The following is an 8,182-nucleotide window of genomic DNA, read 5'->3' as shown; positions in this document are numbered from 1 at the left end:
TCTTTCTCTCGTCTCTCTCCCTCTCTATCTCTCCTCCCCCTCCTCACTCTGACCACTTCTTCTATCCTCACTTGTTCTTTCTGACCCTCCTGCTTCACTCTTTAGGGACCTTGAGGTGATGCTGGCCCATAGATAATGCAGGACAGTGCCCATCACAGGCTCCTTAATATAGCTCATCCCTGAAGCTGCCTTTGCCATGGTCGCAGGCTGCAGGAATTCAGACATGTGCACATTTGGTGGCCTTTATTCTGCTTCTGCCGAGAGAGACGAGTCCTCCACCCACAATTCCATGAGCAAGATGGGGAGGTACTGAGGGCAGATGGGGTGGAGAGCCTGGGGCTCTGCCCGTAAGTGTCCAGTGGCACCCCACTCCACCAGCAACCCTCCTGCCTGAATACACTGTGCTTGCTTACTCTGTGGGCTTGGAAAACCACCTCACCATCTTCTGTCCATCTTCTGGTTCTGCTGTCTTAGCCACTGCCGTTTCTCCGCCCTCAATTCTCACCATCTCGGGGGTTGCAGCTCTGTCTGTGTCCCCTGAGTCTAGGACACTTCCAGAAAAGGGACCCTGGGTCCAAAAGGCACACTGTGCTCCTATCTCTTCTTCTTGGTGGCCATGAGGTCCCCCTCTCTGCCACAGGGCTCATTTCAACCTAGCATGATGGCAAAACTTGAGCAATCCCCATATTAGGGTCTTTGTCATGATCCCACCCTCACAGGGTGTCAAGCAACTTATTTACATTAATAATAAGCTATCCAAGGAGCTCTGGTAGTGTGCTAGTTACGAGTCAGGCTGCCAACCTCAAGGTCAGCAGTTAGAAACTACCAACTGTTCTGCGGGAGAAAGATTTACAGCCTCAGAAACCCTGTACAGGGTCGCTATGAGTCAGAACCAACTCCACGGCACTTAACAACAATAATCCAATAACCTTGGGGATCTATTGGCACCTTGTTTGCATAGTCCCACCAAGTCATTTGGTGGAAATAGCGAAGACAATGACTTTGTTGTTAGGTGTGATCAAGTCAGTTCCAATTCACAGCAACCCTGTGTACACCAGAAGGACAGTCCACCCAGTCCTGCTCCATCCTCACTGCCCTGTGGTTGAGACCGTTGTTGTAGTCACTGTGTCTGTCCATCTTGTTGGGGGTCTTCCTCTTCTTCTCTGACCGTCCACTTTACCCACATGAAGTCCTTCTCCAGGGACTGGTCTCTACTGGATAGCATGTCTGAAGTGTGTGAGAGACGAACTCTCCTAGTCTGAATTTCAAGGAACATTCTGGATGTACTTCTTTTAAGACAGATCTGGTTGTTCTTCTGGTAGCCCATGCTACTTTTAATATTCTTCTCTAACAACATAATTCAAATGCACCAATTCTTCTGTGGTTTTCTTTATTCCACACGCATATGAGGTGATTGAAGATATGGTTTGGATCGAGCACACCTTAGTCCTCAAACTGATATCTTTTCTCTTGAATACTTTAAAGAGGTCTTTTGCAGCAGATTTGTCTAATGCAATAAATACGTCATTTGATTTCTTGACTGCTGCTTCCATGAGTGTTGATAGTGAAACCAAACAAAATGAAGCCTTTTCTCCATTTATCATGATGGGATTTATTGCTCCAGTTATGAGGATTTTTGCTTTCTTTACAATGAGGCACAATCCATTCTGAAGCCTGTAAGCATTTTAAGTCTTACTTGCTTTCAGGAAGTAAGGTTGTATCATCTACATATTGCACGGTGTTAATGAGTCTTCCTTTAATCCTGAAGCCATGTTCTTCTTCATATAATCCAGCTTCTCGGATTATTTGCTCAACATACAGATTGAATAAGTATGGTGAAAGGATACAACCCTGGCGCACATGCTTCCTGATTTAAAACCATTCAGTATCCCCTTGTTCTGTTCAAACAACTGCCTCTTGGTCTATGTACAGGTTCCTCATGAGCACGGTGAAGTGTTTCGGAATACTCATCCTTCACAATGCTATCTGTAGTTTGTTATGATCCACACAGTCAAAAGTCTTCACATAGTCAATAAAGCACAAGTAAATATCTTTTGGTATTCTCTGCTTCCAGCAAAGGTCCATCTGACATCAGCAATGATATCCCTCATTCCACGTCCTCTTCTGGGCTCAGCTTTGGTTTCTGACAGTTCTCGGTCAATGTACGGCTGCAATCACTTTTAAATGATCTTTGGCAAAAGTTTACTTGCATGTAATATTGATATTGTTTGATGATTTCAACATTGTTGGGTCACCTATCTTTGGAATGGGCACAAATATTGATCTTTTCCAATCAGTTGGCCAGGTCTTCCCAATTTCTTGGCACAGATGAGTAAGTGCCTCCAGTGCCACATCAATTTGTTGAAAGATTTCAGTTTGTAATCCATCAATTCCCAGAACCTTCTTCATTGTTAATGCCTTCAGTGCAGCTTGGACTTCTTTTTTACTACTATGGATTTTTGATCATATACTACCTCTTGAAATGGTTAAACGTTGACTGTTTGTTTTTGTTATAATGACTCTGTGTGTGCCTTTCATCTGCTTTTGGATTTTTTTTTCCCTTGAAACTATGTGTTTTTAGTATTGGAAAGCATTTTGAATTAAATGGGAACAAAATTTCTTGAAGTAATATGGATTTTGATACAATTAGTGGGACATATGTGTCCCAAAGATCTACCTTCTACCTTCTTTGTTGCTTTCTGCATGATTCAATATTCTGTCCATGGAATCCTTCAATATTTCAAGTTGAGTCTTGAATTTTTTTTTTTTCCATTCTTTCAGTTTGAAAAGTGCTTAGTGTAGTCTCCCTTTTGGTGTCTAACTCCAGGTCTTGCACATTTCATTAAAATACTTTACTTTGTCTTCTCGAGCTGCCCTTTGAAAATTTCTGTTCAGCTCTTTTCCTCATTTCTTCCATCACTTTAGCTTCTCAGTTCAACAGCAAGTTTCACAGCCTCTTCTGACCTCCATTTTGGACTTTTCTCTCTTTTTAGTGACCTTTTGATTTCTCCCTATACAATGTTCCTATTGTCATCCAAGCTTTCTGGTCTTTGGTCCTTAGTGTGTAAAGGATCAGATCTGTTCTTGATGTGGTCTCTAAATTCAGGTGGGATCATTCAGGGTCATGTTCTTGACCTGTTTCCATGGCCTCCAGAGCCATACTGCTGCTGCTGGCGACCTCTTTGGGCTGGACCACCTTGATTTCACAATTGCTTCCACAGACAGTGTCAAACTGTTTCTCTAAAACCTTCTTGCCAGGTTCTTCTTCTTTATAGCTGATAAAAAACAAAGCCTCATCTTTTGTTCGACTTCAGATCCACAGGAAGCCCAACAGCCTCAACCTGTCCAAAATCACCTACCTATGTGCTCCCTCGTCTTCTCCTGAGTGCCTTCCAGATTCAGAGCCCAGACTCTTGGCTGGGTCCTTCTTCATGGCCTTGGGCTTTGGGGTCAATATCATGGACATAAAGGTTCTGGTCTAGAACCTTCTCCACACTGGTTGCATCTTTGAAGAGGATAAACCGTCTTGACCTTCCAGTGTTGGGGTCCATTTTTACTGCACAAAGAGCTCTCCAAATTGGGTAAGATCGTCTTTAGGTCCTTTTAGCTGGAATCCCAGATCAGGCCACCAACACGTTACCTGTGTCTTCTTCATTCTTGCTGGCATTGATCTAGGCTCCCTCAGTACCACTCTGATTCATGGTTGGGGGCGGGGGGCGGGGGGGGCGCGATCGATTGCAGCGCTGGTCCCTGTCAGGGTCATGGTCCGGTTGCAGTGCTGGCCCTAGCTGGTGATTCACTTTCCAGGTAGGTTTCATGTCATCTTCATGGGCTGCTCCTCACCCATTTCCAACACATCTAAGCCAGTATACGATGTCTCCTCACCCAGATGACACTTGTTCCCACTCGCCGAGGAAGGCAAGCGGCACACTCTCCGGAGTCCATGATTCCCTATGTCTGTATGGCACTCTTCTCCACCACTGGCCTTCCATCTCAATGCCCAGTCACCCGGCACCACCTCCAGTGAAGAAGAGTCCTGGGCAGCCGCCACTCGGTTAATGGGACACTCTGGCTAATGCACGAGCTCAAAAGTGCATCCAAGCTTCTACCTGCAGCCAAATGGCTTTGCATTTGAAAGCAACACACAATTGTGAGTTCAGTGGGTTCTGACCAGATAGACAGATCTTTTTTAAGCCTTGGCAATTTTTGCTCATTACTAATAGAGAAAAAAGATGCAATCCACTGTTGGGTGCCTGAATGTAAAAGAACATTTTGGAGACGCAGAGTCTGGTTGTTGCAAAGTATTCCAAGATACAAGCCAGTCACAGAGTCTTGTTAGAATTTTATTCTTTTGCTTTCAAAAACACAAGCTGTTTTCCCCCGGAAGAGCACGCAATGTGAGAAAACATTAGAGATATTGCAAAATGGTTGCGTGAAATAGCGGTAGAAATATTTCACTAAAGCATTAACCTTAGCTTTGCTTCTCTTCCCTTCCCAACCTAAAGAGAGGTAATTTCTCCCAGTCTTTATCTTGTTCCTCTGTATAATTGCTGCTTTAAATCACAAAAGACTATACACTTACAAATGCAAAATACACTGAGCTGTATTTAGATTGTGCTCACCTATAAAGCCACACACTCCCGTTTTCCCCAAGTAGAGAAACAATGGAGAATTATAGGGACGCAGGAATCTTCCTTCCCACCGTGTTTGTGAACATCTGTGTTAATATTGTATGACAAGCAGGGGCTGGCGTCTTCGCACGAGTACCTTTTATTCTGTCCTCCCAAAGAACCTGGGATGTTCCGCAGAATCCATCTCCCTCCATAATTGTTTTGTTTTACATGAAGATACAGGAGCTGCCCAGGCTGCCGAGATACAGAGGGAGTGGGTGGGGCGGTGCCAGGCTCTTGGGGAAAAGTAAGAGAGGTGATTAAAAGTCTTGTTGTGGTTCTTGGGCACGGTTCTCTGCAATGAGGACAGGACCTGCTTGAGTCCAGGACTCTGGTGTGTGTGTGTGTGGACATTTGGTGTGGAGCGGAGCCCTGTTCTCATTCCAGATTCCTCACAATGAAGCAACCTCTGCAGAAAATCTTGTCCATGCCCAGTTTCATGCGCCACGCTTCTCTGGAACTTGGCCCTGGCCCTGCCCTGGCTCATCAGGAGCGGGCGGTGATTGATTAGTGATGTCTGCCAGGAACACAGACCATTGTTTCCCTGCCTGTCCTGCACCATCTTATGGTTGTTATACCCATTGTTGCAGGCACTGTGCCAATCCATCTTGTTGGGGTTCTTCCTCTTTTTTGCTGACTCTCTGTTTTACCATGCATGATGTCCTTCTCCAGAGATTGATCCCTCCTGATAACAGGTCCAGTGTCATGAGACAGGGTGGCCATCATGGCTTGTAAGGAGCATTTTGACTGCACAGATTTGTTCATTCCTCTGGCACTCCATGGGCCTGTCCGCATTCTTCTCCAGCAGTCGTAACTCCCAGACATCAATTCTCCAGTCTTCCGTATCACTATCCAGCTTTCACATGCATATGAGGTGAAACGGAATTGAGCTGGGGGGCTTGGGGATTCTTAACCACCATCTTCATTTATTTGTCTTTATCCTGTGTATTTGGAGTTGGGGTGGAGTGGGGAGTGCTGTTTGTTTCTGTCCAGTGTGATTTTATGAATCTTGGGCTAGTCTACTCTGTTCCTATTCATTTAACAACACTGAGTTGCCGCTAACTACCAGGCATAGTGCTGGGTTCATGTTGTAGATTAATGTCCTTAGCTGCCACTGAGTCAGCCCTGAGTCCTGGTGGTTCCAGAACCACAGAACAAACATCACCCCATCGTGTGCCATGCCCATGACTGAGCGCACATCAGACTATGGTGATGAATAGTGTTTTTGTTGGCAAAGGATCACCAGGCCTTTCTTCTTACTCTTATGTTAGTCTGCAAGCTCCTCTAAAAGCTATGACACATCACAGCAACACACAGGTATCCACTGACATGGATGGTAGACACCCATGAGGAGGTGCATTGGCCGGGAATTGAACCCCAGTCTCCCTAGTGGGAGGTGAGACCTAGAGCAAGAACTGCCTTTCCAGTGAGAGTCCCTTTCCCTTGTCACCCGCCCCCCTCTGTGGGGAGCCCATCACCTTTGACAGGGAGGGTGTTGGTTGGCTGAGGCTGGTCAGCTCTTTGCAGGAGAGAAGCTCAGAGCAGGCAGGGTTCTCCATCTGCCTCCAGCCTCCCCCGTTCTCGTTTGTCTAAATCATTCAGAAAAAATCATTCCCGCTTCATTGACCTTTCTGCATATTTTAATTTACACTCAGGAATAAAATGTCATATAATTTTTATGCATTTGGCTGAGAGCTTCCTCTCAGCTATCTTTTTTTTTTTTTTTTTTTTGTAAGCATTCTTTATCAAGATTTGATGTCAGAATTGTGCCGGGGATGCATAATGCACCCTGCACAGGCAGGAGTTTCCTGCAGACCTTGTTATGGGGGGTGGACAGCGGGGGGGTTGCTGTTCTGTGTGAAGTGTCCAGGGGACTCTCGGAGGTTGAGGATCTGGTCAAGAGCTGTGAACACAAGTATTGATCATCTCTAAACCCACTTCATTAACTGGCTTTTACAGCCGGGGGTTCAGTCACCGAAGTGTAGATGAGGTAGGCTGACCTTGTGGAAGCAGTCCTGCAGGCCCCACCCAGGCTCTGGAATGTTCCCTGGTCTGCCCTATCGATTGGCCCCCTCAGAAATGTGGCACGCTCCTGAGTGTTCACTTAATCCTTGGCTTGAGGATAGAAAAGAAAGAACACTACAACCTCCCCCCACAGGAATCTTATAGTTTAGCAGGAGAGGACGAGCAAACGGGAAAGCAAGAAGCATGCGGGAGACTTTTCGGGGTTCTGTGGACATGTTACAGCCTCAGAGAGAAGACAGACTGTCTGGATTGTTTGGGGAAGTCTGTTGAAATTGCCTTTTTAGATGAAGGACTTACTCAGGGGGTGTAGAGGGGATATTATAATTTTGCCCTTTTTAAACTCTAGAAAATAAATCACGGTTTGAAAGTACAGTGATAGTGCTAAAATTTGCGTCAGGTCTGTTCATAAACCCGGGAGCAGAGCCCCTAGGAGACCCTACTGGATAAGCACTTGGCTGCTAACTGAGGCTTATTAGCCCACTTCCAGCTCAATGGCAAATGGTTTGTTATTTTGGAATCCAGGAGTGTTCTTGTGGGCTGTCGAGTCAATTCTGATGAACAGATACACTGAAGGACAGAGTGGGATGACCCCAGAGAGTTTCCAAGGCTGCCATGTTTACTGAAGCCAACCGACACATCTTTCTCCTGCGGAGCCGTTGGTGGTTTTGAAACACTGACCTCTCGGTTAGCAGACCAGTGCTTAAGCACTGGGCCACCAGGCTCCTTTTTGGAAACCAGTGTGGCCGTCATGAAGACTGTGAACAGAGAACCTCCCTTCCCCCAGGCAGGGGTCGGATTATTCTTCTTCAGAGTTAGGGTTGGAAGTGAAGCTGCTTGACTCTCAACACCAGTGACCTGGAGCCAACTTCATCTCCTGGTGTCCCCCATGGGCATTAGAGGAGAACTGTGCTCCACAGGGCTTACCGTGGATGATTTCCACTCCTGGTGCTCCCATGAGCATCAGAGAACTGTGCTCCACAGGGCTCACCGTGGATGATTTCCTCTCATGGCGCCCCCCTGGGCATCAGAGGAGAACGGTGCTCCACAGGGCTCACCGTGGATGATTTCCACTCCTGGTGCTCCCATGAGCATCAGAGAACTGTGCTCCACAGGGCTCACCATGGATGATTTCCACTCATGGCGCCCCCCTGGGCATCAGAGGAGAACGGTGCTCCACAGGGCTCACCGTGGATGGTTTCCACTCATGGCGCCCCCATGGGCATCAGAGGAGAACTGTGCTCCAAAGGGCTCACCGTGGATGGTATTTTAGAAGCAGATCACCAGGCCTTTCTTCTAAGGTATCTCTGGGTAAACTTGAACCTCCAACCTTTCGGTTTGCAACCAAGTGTGTTAACTGTTTTCACCCCAGAGATGCCTTCATTATACCTGAACTTGAAAGTACAGTGATAGTGCTAAAATTTGCGTCAGGTCTGTTCATAAACCCGGGAGCAGAGCCCCTAGGAGACCCTACTGGATAAGCACTTGGC

At 46.5% G+C, this 8,182-nt stretch overlaps 1 pseudogene; it reads right to left on the bottom strand.

Annotated features, from left to right (window-relative positions):
- Positions 1–3,122: 3,122 nt before the first annotated feature.
- LOC102814772 lies at positions 3,123–3,818 on the bottom strand (annotated as a pseudogene).
- Between the last annotated feature and the right edge of the window lie 4,364 nt (positions 3,819–8,182).

Source organism: Chrysochloris asiatica, unplaced genomic scaffold (assembly GCF_000296735.1).
Source record: "Chrysochloris asiatica unplaced genomic scaffold, ChrAsi1.0 scaffold00238, whole genome shotgun sequence".
Taxonomy (NCBI): domain Eukaryota; kingdom Metazoa; phylum Chordata; class Mammalia; order Afrosoricida; family Chrysochloridae; genus Chrysochloris; species Chrysochloris asiatica.
The sequence above is the reverse complement of the archived record's forward strand: the minus strand, read 5'-3'. Positions and strand labels throughout refer to the sequence as shown.